This window comes from Suricata suricatta, chromosome 6 (genome assembly GCF_006229205.1).
Source record: "Suricata suricatta isolate VVHF042 chromosome 6, meerkat_22Aug2017_6uvM2_HiC, whole genome shotgun sequence".
In the NCBI taxonomy this organism is placed as follows: Eukaryota; Metazoa; Chordata; class Mammalia; order Carnivora; family Herpestidae; genus Suricata; species Suricata suricatta.
In genome coordinates, this window is record NC_043705.1 from 43,323,631 (window position 1) to 43,336,871 (window position 13,241).

At 40.7% G+C, this 13,241-nt stretch overlaps 1 long non-coding RNA gene across 1 annotated transcript in view; it reads left to right on the forward strand.

The window, feature by feature from the left end:
* The first annotated feature begins 285 nt into the window (after positions 1 to 285).
* The window catches only part of LOC115294518, a 37,542-nt gene continuing 24,586 nt past the window's right edge, over positions 286 to 13,241 (forward strand). The window contains exon 1 of the long non-coding RNA XR_003909929.1: positions 286 to 344. This is a non-coding gene — a long non-coding RNA (uncharacterized LOC115294518). The remainder of the gene's footprint in view (positions 345 to 13,241) is intronic.

Consider the following 13,241-nt stretch of genomic DNA (forward strand, 5'->3'; position numbering starts at 1 on the left):
GTCCATTTGTTCTACCATAAGCCAACTCATCCAGAAGCAGCATATCTGATGGAATCTTTAAGTGACCCATTAGAGATTCAGATAAGACAGCAGTTCATAAACAATATCCTCTAGGTTGGAGAGTCTTTCAGATGTACTGAGCAACAGTTGATACATGGTGTTGCACCCCAATAGCTAAAATATATGGATCTAGGGATGAAGGGATGGATTAGAATTAGTCCTTGTCATCATCGCTCCTAATAGCTCACTTCCTCTTTGTGCTTCTCATTCCTACAACTTAGGTTCTGCTGGATTAGAGAGCCTGGTTCCAAGAGGGACTGCCTTCTACCAAGGAACATGGCAAGGTAAGGGATCCACTGAGCCTGCATCCACACCTGCCACCTAGTCACACAGGGCTCTTCATGCCTGTGGGCCAGCAATCAAAGGAAGGGGTCCCTGTACTGTTAGGAGAAGTATTTCTTAATTATTATGAGATGCTAGCATTGCCATTACATAAATGAGGAAAGGAAGAATATGCCTGAAACTGGCGAGATTCAAGGAGTTATCTCTTGGTGCTTCCATTCCTGATGATAATGGTGAGTGGGAAATAATAGAAATCGTGGCCTAAAAAAGGCATGATAACCAGGGAGTTGGACTCTCAGAGATAAAGATCTGGGTTATTCCATCAGGTAAGCAATCTAACATGGTAGACATGATGGCCAAGGGTAGAGGACATCTAGAATGGGTGTTAGAGGAAGGAGGTAATATATATTTCAATTACACCTGGGGACCAGCTATAGCTGTTGTTCTGACCTTGTTCTGCTAACTTTCTCATATTGTTTTAATGAGGCTGTGTCTGGCCATGACCTTGAGGAGGTCACATCACATAATGGTAGAATGGGCTTAATGGGGTGGGGGGCTCAACCAGATCTGCGAAGGAATACAACAGATAGTATGTCTAAAATTTCTTGGGGCGCCTGGGTGGCTCAGTCGGTTAAGCCTCCGGCTTCAGCTCAGGTCAGATTTCACGTTCGTGGGTTCGAGCCCCGCGTCAGGCTCTGTGCTGACAGCTAGCTCAGAGCCTGGAGCCTGCTTCCAGTTCTGTGTCTCCTTCTCTCTCTGCCCCTCCCCCTCTCATGCCTGTCTCTCTCTGTATCAAAAATAAATAAAACATTTAAAATTTCTTTCAAGTGATGCCTTGGAGAAATGATGATCCACAGAACATACTTTTGGGAGTACTTTTTGATTTGTATTTTAGATGACTTTTTGTGGTTGAATTTAAAATGAGGTATCTCCAATGATCAAACAATCTCTGTGTTATACTAATGATAGATAAGTTTATTTTTATCATGTGAAACACCCCCCCACAACAAGAAAAAGCGAAGAGAAGGATTCTGAAGGTAGCAAAAATTTACTGACAAAATTGTTGTTGCACTGTGGGTACTTAGTAAATCTGAATAAGGACTTTGCTATATTTAGAAACCACATTGCTTGAAGAGTATTGGTCTCCACTTCTTGAAAGCAAACTCTCCCTGGCCTAGTAAAAGATCACTTCAAGTGTCATGTTTTTCTTTGAATGTGTTGCTACAGTTTTGCTCATTACAGGGATTACCCTAAAGTAATGGGGTCACTTAGCTGAAAAGCCAACCTTACTCTAGTGAATTCTAACATTTGAAGAGATTAGCATGACTTTAAGGGATTGCAATGCTGTCTGTCTTTCATTTAAGACTTCTGTGTCTCAGAATAATTTGGCTTGTAAATGTAAGTTTGCTTGATAAGGGTAGGCTGAAAAGGTTTGTGCATTTGTTGAAGCATAGATCCAAAGACTCACCTTTAAAAAGGGGGGAAAAGAATACTTCATCTTCTCTCTCTGTCTCTCTCCCTATCTTGTAACTTTAGGTAACCCCATAGCAACTGTATATATATGAATGTAACTAGTCTTCATTTTTCTCTGACTCCAAGCTTAGTAGTCTTGGTAATTATGAATTGTTTTCAGAACATTACTTCTTCATTTGGCTTTTCTGGCATCAGACTGCATGACATGTTGCATAAATATATTAATCTATCTGTGTCATTTTTAAAGTTTTGCTTTCTTCCTGAATGTTAACTCCCTAATTTTTTTCCAACTCCTACTCATAATAAATTCCAGAGCAATGCAATATATTACCTCTTCCACACAACTTAGAATTCACTCTTTCACATCTGTCATTTGAAGATAATCAGGATTCTTTCACTACAAAATGACTAAACAGTGTGTCCTGAAAGAAGCAAATGATGGATTTCTTCTTAAAATACAGAGAGAAAAATAGTGAAAACATGGCATCTAAGACCCAGTCAGGAAAGTAACATTAATAGAATCTCTATATACAAGTAATTTGGTCCATCCTACCTAATTTGCTCTAAATTGAGTAATATTCTTAAACCAACTGTTGGGTCAACCCATTGCTTGGTCCCATTTTATCTTACCAACCCAGTAGCAATAATGATTAGAAGGATAATAGCTAGAGTTTTCTGAGGGCTCACTGTGCATCAGACGTGGGCTCTAGTGCCACGCACACATACCTACAGTGTCCACCACTCCACATCTGTACACCTCCACCCTAGTCCAGGCCACCATCGTTCATAGCTTGGCCTTCTGGAGTAGCCTCCTAATTAGTTTCCTTTCTTTCATCCGTAGGTCTTTACAATTCATTCTCCACACAGCAGCTGGAATAATTTTTTACAAAATATTTTAGAGCACATCACTCCCCTGCTTAGAACACTTCCAAAAGCCTCCCACTGTCCTTAAAATCCATTCCAAGCTCCTTCCAGTGACTTTCAAAGCCAAGCCTGCTGACCTCTGGTATCCCGTCAGCCACACACACTGGCATTCTGCAGACACATTAAGCCTGTGCCTGCCTGGGGACTGTGGCACTTGCTACTCTCTCAGCTTTGATCTTCAGACCCTAAATGTCCCTCCTCAGAGAAAAATTGCATGATGGCTCAGTCTAAACTAGCTGCCCAGTCCCTCTCTATCCTTCTATTTGAATTCTTTACACCGTGCTCATCCCTGACTAATATCCTGTTTTCCTGTTTGTTCATCATCTGACTCCTTCCCCTGGAATGTTTGCTCCTTGTCTATTCCGTTCATCAGTAGAACACCACTTGGGACATAGTAGGACCTCTATAGTGAATAAATTAATGAATGAGCAACCCTGTGAGCTAAGAACATTGTGTTAAGAAAGGAGAGGAATATTATACTAAGATATGAAAAAGCCAAGCCTTAGAAAGGGTAGGCAAGTTGCTGAAGCATCAAGCTTCTATGTGGTAAAACAAGAATCCTGTTTCTCAGTTTTGAGGAGGGAAGTTACTAGAAGTGGGGGGCTGGGGAGCAGGACAGGTAAGCAGGCCATTGACCTCTATTATAAAATGAAGAAGAAAGGTGATTTACCTCCACCAGACCTCTCTTCAGCAAGGAGAACATTACCAGGCACAGAGATGGTCTCTGCTCCACGGAGGAAAATAAAATATTCCAGTAGTGGCATCTTCACTGTTTTTTACCTGGTGATCATATCAGATGGGATCCCGCTGAGCCCAGTTTTAGGAGGGCTCTGGAGCAATTATTCTTATGTTGTTGTACATCATAAAATCTGAGAATCTGATAAGAATTAAGCATCTTTACTCTAGGGAGGAAAGGACATTTTACATACAGACTCGGAAGGTCTTAAACCTAAAGTACAGTTCTGATATAGAAGGAACCATTTAGCGGTTTTGTCAGTAGCTTTAAAGAGTTTTTTGGCCAGCACTTTTTGGGCAGGGCAGGCAGATGTCCTTCCCTCCCAGAAGAAGCGATTGAGTGATGATAATATCCTGAGCCTGAGCCTTTCCTAACCTCAAAGAAGAGAAAGCCAGCTCATGGCCTCTAATAATTTGGGCTCAGATTTAAAGGATCACTCCAGCCCCTTACTGATGAATCCTCCCTTCTTCCATTCAGTAAATACTTGTAAGCACCTCCAGTGGGATGGATATTGTACTAGGCTCCGAGGCTCCAGGAGAACAAGCTGTGGCCCTTGCCTTCATGGAATCCACAGACCCACAGGGAGGATAGAGATGCTCAGGGGACCATGGAAACATCTCTCCTTTTTCCATGACAGTAGGTGATAAGTGATCAGCAGTTAATCAGCAATGAAGTTAGAGAAATCTATATCATCAGACTTGGTCAGGCCAAAGGATTTCTGCGTGAGGTCCATAAAACACATTTCAAACATATTTTTAGGTTTTGTTATATGATGCGCATGATTTACTTGAAATCTACGGACCATCTGGATCCTGTACCGCTGTCAGACTCAGAAGCCGACTTCTAAAGGAACAGGAATAAGGCTTAATGAAACTGCCTAGAACATTTTGATCTTACCTGGTTTTGGCTGCAGAAGTTAGATTTTACTAAAAGCTGAGAGATACCTGGGGCTTGGGGGGAGGAGAATCCTTCTTTTAGCTAAAAGCACTTTTACACTAAATATTTAAAATGTAAATGTATAAACTGTTTATCCCATTCAGCCACATTCCCACTATTTAGCTTCAGTAAATGTGAAAAGGGGAACACTCATGGATTAAATGCTGTGAAGACATGTAGGAGAGCCCCCTAAACCAAGGTTTGGGGGAGCAGAGAAGCCCCCTGAAAGACAAATGGGAGTTAGCCTTATTTTTGCAGAACTTGGTAATGATAATGATTATATCCAGGCAAACAGACCAAACTCAGAATCCTGCAGTCCACCTCTGCCCTGATGGGCTGGTCTTTCATCTGAACAATAACACCTATTGAGTTTCTAAATTTCCAAAAACTTAATCTGGTATCTCTTAGATACTTCTTTTATCTTTCCTTAATCTGCGGCATAAACAAATGCTCTAAATTCTCATTCGGGTATAATGTCAAAATGTCTTCCTATTATAATACTGAAGATGAAAAATCCATGCTTCTCGTGCTAAAAGATAAAAAATGCCTTGAAGGTGGTTGAGTTTCCTTGGCTGTCTAATAGGTTTTGAATTCAGGGTGTTTATGCTGAAGAGCTTAATGCTTAGTCATTAGGAGGTTATACCAATTCCTGTGTTTACATTGGCCCTATCACCACTTTAAAACACTGCTCTAGTGGAGTTTGCAACATAAATTGGTACAAGCTCAAGCCAGTTCTGATCCTCAAGTAACCCAGGAGCAGGCTGTGAGGAAGTCAACTCATATATTCTCTCTGTAATAGTAGTTGCTACCAGTGGCTATATATTTCATTTAATCTCACACTAACCCCAGGCAGGGGGCATCTTTTTCCCTGTGGTGCAGATAAGGAAGCTGGAACTCCAATGCATGAAGTAACTTATCCAAGGTCACACAGCTGAACAGTGACAGAATCTGACATCGGTTCTCTTACGGTTCTTTCTATGAATTCCTGTAATGTGTTCTCATCACATGTTTACATCGGTGTGAGTCTGTTAGGAATCAGCTGAAAAATAGTTTCTGAACACTGAGTCCTACTAGCTGTTCCTTTTACTGGAATTGACATATAAGAAAAGAGAAAAAATATCGCAGTTTCAAAAGTAAATTGTGGGACAAGACAATTGATCCTTGTGATTTCTTGTGGGCCTCTGTAAGTCCATGAAATATTCTGAAAGAAAATATACCTGTTCCTTGTAAGAAAGAAGACTGTGTTAAAAAGGTTCACTAGTTAAAACTGCTGGGATCCAGGTTCAAAAAAGAAACCCATTCCTCTGTAACCTAGGGGTGGACAATTCAGAAGAAACATTGACCTTGGACCACTCTGACAGAACCTACTTTCCCTACATGTTCTCATCATCCCCACTAGCCCATTTTCCCCTATCCTCCTGGTCTGTAGCTCCTTTTAGGGTGCTTAGAGCATTTGGTGGAGGTGCTCTATAACCTTAGTTATGGTTTTCTTTCCAAATATCTTCCATCTTAAAAGAAGCCAGTTGACGAATCATCTCTCCAATAAAGTGCTCCTATGGCTAAGCCAAGTGATGATTCTTCCCTCATCTGAATTCCTGAGGTACTTACCATTTGTTTCCCCCACCTGAAATCTTGAGGTACTTATTGTTTGTAACAATGGTTAGGATCTTTTCTTACTCTATCGTGTGTAAGTCACATCCCTTGTCTTCCATGAGACCTTAAAGGCTCTGAAGGCAGGATCCAGATTTTACTCATTGGTGTCCACAGCTTGTTACCTGATGCAGTGCTTATCACATCACAATTTTTTGGTAAATACTCCTTGATCTAACTGAACATTTATCTGCCTTAACTCCTTCCTCAGATCCTAATAAACTTTTTGAGGCTATGTCTAGGTCTCCTTTATGTTTGGTAATGCCTTATACTAGAGAAGTTCAGTGAGTATAAAAAAATATTAGATCCTGAATTTACAGTGGAAGTTCAACCTGTAATTACACTTCTTACTATAAGGATTTCCATTGTAGGTAAAAAAATTATTTCCCTTTTATAATAATAGCAATAACATTTTATATACACCCTGCAAAAGGAATGGTAAGAATTATACTGAAGTAAGAGTTAATACTTCTCTTTGATGATAGAATTGTAATTATTTTGTTTGTTTTCTATATTTTTAAGTTAAATGCACTCTTAAATTTTCTACAATGAATAGACATACTTAAGTAATTAGAATAAATTATGTTAAAAAGTTGAATAATTTGAGTCACCTGTTTAACATCAAAAACTTTAAAAGATTCCATTCCCCTCCAGGTGTCATTGTCTTGTACTTGGAGAAGTTCAACTTCACAGGGCTCTTTATTTTATTCAACTACTAATGACACACAACAATTTTCTCTTGAGTACTTTACACATCCCTTTATTGTCCTTTCTCTTTGGTGACTGGTGCCCAGCACCTCTTGAATTCCTTCAAATTTTCCTGTGCTGGAAAAAGGAAAGTCAAGTGAATCAAATGTGTCACTTTCAAATTGGTCAATTTTGCAAATAGATTACTGATACAGAGCTGCGTATATCAAACATATCAAATGACACCTTTGTCCAAGGCTACGGCTTTCCAAGTTGATGAATGCAGCAACTAAAGTTGACACTAAAATGAGTTGGATAATTTTAAAAGCAAAACAAAGATTAAAATAAGAGAAGTGGGCATCCAGAAAATATCAAGAACTCATAAGTTTGCCATATCTATTATTGTCATGGCGAGTTTGCTGTTGTTGTTATTGTTGTGGTTACTATTTATCATTAATGATGATGAATAACATAATTTAACTTTTCTTGCAAAGTGCTCTTCTATCTATTTTGCTGAGTGTAATTTCTACTATCAGAGGAGAAAAGTCAGGGCTAATGTATGTCAGCACAGACTGTGAAGTACTTTTCTTGTGTTCGCTCTATTTGTAACTTTACAAACTTTACCGCTTTACCAACTAAGTTACCAAATAAGGTCAGAGTCTTTTTCGTGTCTTAACCATGAACCTGACTTCAGCCTCTCAAAGGCCACAGGGAAGGGAATGCAGAACTTTCTGTAGGTTATCCCCCAGTCCAAGTTACCACTGGGACTCTTTAGAACATTCATGCATGTTTTATAAATTTATGCTAATAATTTTTATGCCTTTTCCCACTCTGCCTTGCAAACACTACATTACCAGAGCTTTTGTGTCTCCCGTGTCATCGCAAAATGTACCACCCTAAATTCCACACTCTGCACAGGTGTGATCCAAGCCTGGGTGTGGTGTTCTCCATCTGCCTTAAAGGCATAGCTAAGATCAGTCAGTGGTGTTGGCCAAAGATGGAGCAGAAGTTCTGCATGCGTATAAGTGAGTACTCAGAAGGGTCTATTCTTCCATTGCTGTTGCTGTTCCTAAAGTTCACAAACCCTACCTGCCTGTTGGACTATCTGCCTGGTGACTTCAGGGTAATACTGAGATGGACTCATTGTGATCTGCTCTCTGCCCCCTTTGTTGGGGCCTCTAGACCACTTTACCCCATACTCATAGACTCCTAATCCTCTGACTTGGCTAGTGAAAATGGTCCTTTCCTACCTCAAATTCAAGGCCCATTTTTCTTTCACAAGCATGACTGAGGGTGGAAACAGCCAGGTCCTTTAGGGGAATCATTCACACCCACTCACAGGTTGAAATCCAACCTCCATGGTTCAGATCAGGCTATCACAATACAGACTGTGCATTTCCCAAAGTCTGGGTTGTTCACTCCTAATTAACTCTGTAACAGTCACAATGCTGCATAGTACCCCTGGCTCTACTTCATTTTCCTCTTGCTGGGCAAGCAAAATGAAAACACTTCCCAGACTCCCTTGCAGTTAGACTACAACCATAGCTCTTGTCTGGCCAGTGGACTCTGTGTGGTCTTCCTGGCTGAGATAGTGAAAAGTGCTTGTGCCACCCTCTTCCTCTATTTCCCTCCGCCAGAGCCTGTGCAGACTTAATTTCCTAGCTCTAAAATGCCTGGACGCTTGAGCCACTTCCTATAAGAGAGCCACCCAGGAGGACTAAAGTTACCGTGCAGGGACGGCTAAAAATTTACCAAATTCTACTGTTTCATAGTCAGCATGCTGGGCTCAAAGCCATATGGAGGGAAGCTAAACAGGCTTTCTGGTTCCATGATCATGATCTTAAAAACTATGTCGTGCTAAAAAGTTTGAAATTCATCTTAAGAGGAACCATAGAGGTTAAAGAATTTTAAGCAAGCATGTACCTTGATCCAATATTCTTCTTAGGACGATCTTTGTAAAAGACACATGAGAAAAATATTAAGGGGAAAGACTAGAGGCAGCAATCCAGGGAAAAGATAGTGATGGCCTAAAGTAGTGTGGTGGCAGCGAAAATAAGTGGAGATTGGAGATGTGCTGGGCATAGAGAGAAATGGATGGATGTGATAGGTGCAGTCCGCATGCAAGGGTAAATTTCAATTCCTATTAAATTCTTTTTCGCAAGACTGCTTTATAGATATTTATGCTTTTTTTTTTTTTACAATTGACAAATAATGTTTCAAAATAACCAAAAAAGAAACTGTCTTAGTTCCAAATCGGCGCCACAACGCTCTCAGTGACAGGAGGCCTCCAGTGTGAACTGCTCTCTATGTTCAGAATCATCCGCTAGACGCTTTCTTCTTCACAGCAGAGGGAATTTCCCGCCTCTAATACAGAAGAGCCTCAAAACTCAGGATGGTGGCAAGACCTGCATGCAGGGCTATCCAAAATTGTATGATCTTGAAGGAAGAGAAAAAAACAAAGCTATCTTCAATCCTTAGACTTCTCCCCCTTGGAAATATGCAGTGTGTTTCATAGATTTCCGTACCAATGAAAATAGGGGAATATCCCAGATATGTAGTCCCCCTCCTACGCCAGTCCAACATTTCATTTTCATTTTTATACTGATGTTTGAAAGTTGATGCCAGGATGATTTGATAAACTGGAATGTGTGTTAACTTCCCACTGGAAGTAAAGGAAGGTTTGAATAATAATATAATCAGCACTGGTAACATTGGATGGGGAAGAGAAAGCCATTTTGAGATTGTATGGTGACCCTTGTTAAATAAACCATGAAATGTCAAATGTTTCTTAGCACCAGAAAGCCAGGGGTTATGATTTTAAAATGAAAAAGGTCAAGGCCATGCTAACAAGAAAAATATGCTTTCTTCGTATAAGACTAAACAATGCAGCTGACAATGACCAAATGAGGGAGAGATGTCATGTCCATCCAACCAAGGTCTGAGGCAACTCTCAGCTGCATGAGATATGAAAGACGTTGAGCAGACAGGCCTGGACACTCTCCTCCTATGTGGAAGAGGAGTACAAATGGCTCTGGCCTGGGAAGGGACTAGAGGCACCAGATTAGGAAATCCAAAGAGAGCGCCATGTGGGAAGGAAGAGAGTTGGGCAAATAGCGTCCAGAGGCATAAATCCATCAGTCCTTCCATCGCATGGGACAAAAGGACAGATTAAGTTACCACCTCTCCTCCCACACCGTGCTGAGTTTTTGAGGCCTCCATGGCCCTTCCAAAAAGGCTCCCATCATGGTGTGAATTATGTTGGTCTGGAAATCCCTCACAGAGGCTCAGGAGGAGACAGGACTCCAGGGCACTCTAACTAAATCCAGACCCTCTTTCTCCTCATGGCTCAGCCAAAAGCCATGTCTGTCTTTCCATCCCATTTAGGCTAATCACTGACTGAGGTACCTAAAGCCAGAATTGAGCCCCCACCTCAAATGTATCCACAGAAGAGTGTGAATTATTTTCTTTTTCAATACAAAGGTAATTAATAGTGACCTTTAAAGTTGTAACTTCCTACAAAACTAAATACCTCTCACATACCTGACAAGTGGCAATTAGCAGTAGAAACAAGAAAAAAAAAACAAGAAAAACTCAAAGGGGTATCAGAGTGGACATTTGGTGATGCTGTCCCTGACCCTTCTTCAGAGCAATGTAGTCTCCTACAAAGGCAGAACGCTCTCCATGCCTGGCAAATGCTGAGGAAGAGCCCTTCAGAAAAAAAGAAAAAGAGAGAGAGAGAAAGCAAAATCCACACCAAGTTCTCACGCTGCTCCACTTGCATGGAAAACAGCACAAAGACAAAGTGGAGAAGGCACGCAGCACAGCCTAGTAACCTACAGCCCTGCTGAATAGGAAATGCACAGACTCACCACAGGGTAACTCCATAAAGCCACTCTGGATGCCATTTTGCTAATTGTGTTTGCTATGACACCAAGCTCCGCTTAGCTGGGCTCCCAGAGTGTCTCCGTAATGTCAATCACTTGCCAGGAGCGAAAGTGATTTTTATTTGATATCCATACAAAGCAGAAGCAAATGAATTACCATAATGAGAAGCAACATAATGATATGGAGATGTACAAACTGCCATTGTGTTTAATAACAACAAAGCTTTCCCTTTTGAATTAAATTTGCAGCAAGATTCTTATGGAAGCATCATTGTACTGAAACCAAGTTGTTAAAAAAAAAGAAAAAAACACCACATACACACACACTCCAAAGTATTTCAGGCCTATGATTACTAGAAAGGTTGTTGGGAGAAATTTTTTTCCCATTTTTATTCTCGGTAAAATCGACTTAGTTGTAGCACTACACAGCTGCGATTTGTGAAGTAAATGGCAAAGCTAAATGTGCCGAAACCCAACATGCTCCCCAAGCAACAAAGGGATGCAAGGCAAATGTTACAGTATTATTGACAACGCTGGTAATGCGGGCATAAGCATCTGCTTCATAAAGGGGAAAACCTACATTATAAACAAAAGGAGTTTCCAAACAGGGCCTGCCAGCACAGATTCTGGCTTGGATTTGAATTTTCACTTGTTAGAACAAATATTTCCTCTTTTTTACCTTATCCTTCCAAAGGGAAAAAAAAATCTCTGATTTGCATTCTAGAAACCACCCTATAACTGACTCCTTTTTTAATTTCCTTCTCCAAAACTATTCCCTATATTTTTTGGTGTTTCCCTGTTTCCCACCTCTTGATTTTTAACAATAGATGGAAATACTATCCATGAAGAATAGACAGCTGAGTGGGTCTGGCCCCAGTTGCTGTGCCTCATGGTTAAGAAGCTTTCCATCAAAAATATTCTACTTTAGTTAATACCTTTCCTCTGCAAGCACATGTTAAAAGGAAGTCACCATACATTATCCCTGAGCAAAGAAGTAGGGAAATTCCTCTCAGAACAGGCCTTGAGAAAAGATGTTCCCATTCCAACAGGAACCTAGCACAGTCCTATATGTCCCTTCTGACTGCATGGGTCACCCATTCTTGTCATTGCCATTTTATGCCTGGGAAGAAAGAACCAAAATGAGAGAACGCTGAATGACAGGATTTGGTTGCTGACAGGATGACTATAGAGAAAAGCCATAGAACCTTCTTGTTTCCTGTCTTCCTTATCCATCCTCCATCTCCATCTCAGTGAAATGTCATTATTTCCCAGTTCAGATCTCACATGTCAACAAAAAAATTAGAACTACTTTATAAACACTGGTCCTACCATGCCAGGCAATTGACAAGAAGTTACAAGACGATGCAGTCTCTACTTGCTTTTTATTGCAGAGCAGCACATTCCTGGAGACCATGTCATAAAGTGGATCATTGAAAAGCAAATTACATTTTCCCACAGGAACAATGTTATAATTAGAGGCTGTATCCCTGACAAAGGACTTGGCTTCGTGTAAACAGTAGACATGAACAAAAATATTTCACAAAAGCAAAGATTCAAGAACCATAAATCCTTATAATTGTTTAAAATAATAAAAATTTTCTCCAAGTATTATAAACCAGGCAGGATTAGAGGGAGTACACATTGATTATTCAGGGACTCCAGTGTACCATAAAGTGTACAATAAAATATAACTACTATGTCATAAATTAGGACCTGAAACTAACTTTAATATAGTCATTACACACTTAATTAACAACGGGAAGGCTGTGAAGTACCATGGTTAAAATGTGGCATTGTGCATCAGGGGATCCTATCTGCAGACTTGCCATGTAGACCCTGAGCTCTGTGAGACTAGAGGCTGGAACTGCACAAGGAGTATAGAGCCTGACTCCAAATCATTTTTACAATGAATGATCAGGTTAGGGTTATGGCTTAGCGTAAGTAAATCGCCTTGTCTTGGTTCTCGTCTCTGAACTGTAAAGTCTGTAAGGTCCCTATGAACTCCACAAATCTAGGACTACCATTTTGCTCTCTTAGAATTTACAGTAGTTTCTGGGGGGTGGTCAACTATTATTGTAGCGAACCTCAATATGAGACTACAAGTATTCGTCCCCTTGAGTCATCCCACATTCTGGGCTTGGCCGTGTCAGTGGCTTTGGTCACTGGGATTTTAGCATGCAAACTACAAGCGGAGGCTTAATAAGCATTTGCACATTGGGGCTTGTTCCCTTGGAATACTCCCTCTTGGAACCCAGGTACCATGGTGTGATGATCCCAAGACTCAAAAAAAGGCACATGGAAGAGAACGAAGACTTTATGGTAGAACACCCCCGCTGAGCTCTGCGCCAACCACCAGCACCAAGTGCTGGCCATGAGAGTAAACATCTTGGGTGTCACAGCTCACCTGAGCCCCCAGAAGATAGCAAGCACCCCCCGCTGACATCATGTGGAGCAGAAACCTCCCATCTGCACTCATTCAACCCATAGCATCATGAAAGATAATAAAACAATTGTTGTTTCAAGACACTAAATTTTGGGGTAGAATTTTACAGCAAGATCTAAATGAATCTCCAAGACATGACTTAAATGGCTTTAGGCTCTTGTAAAAA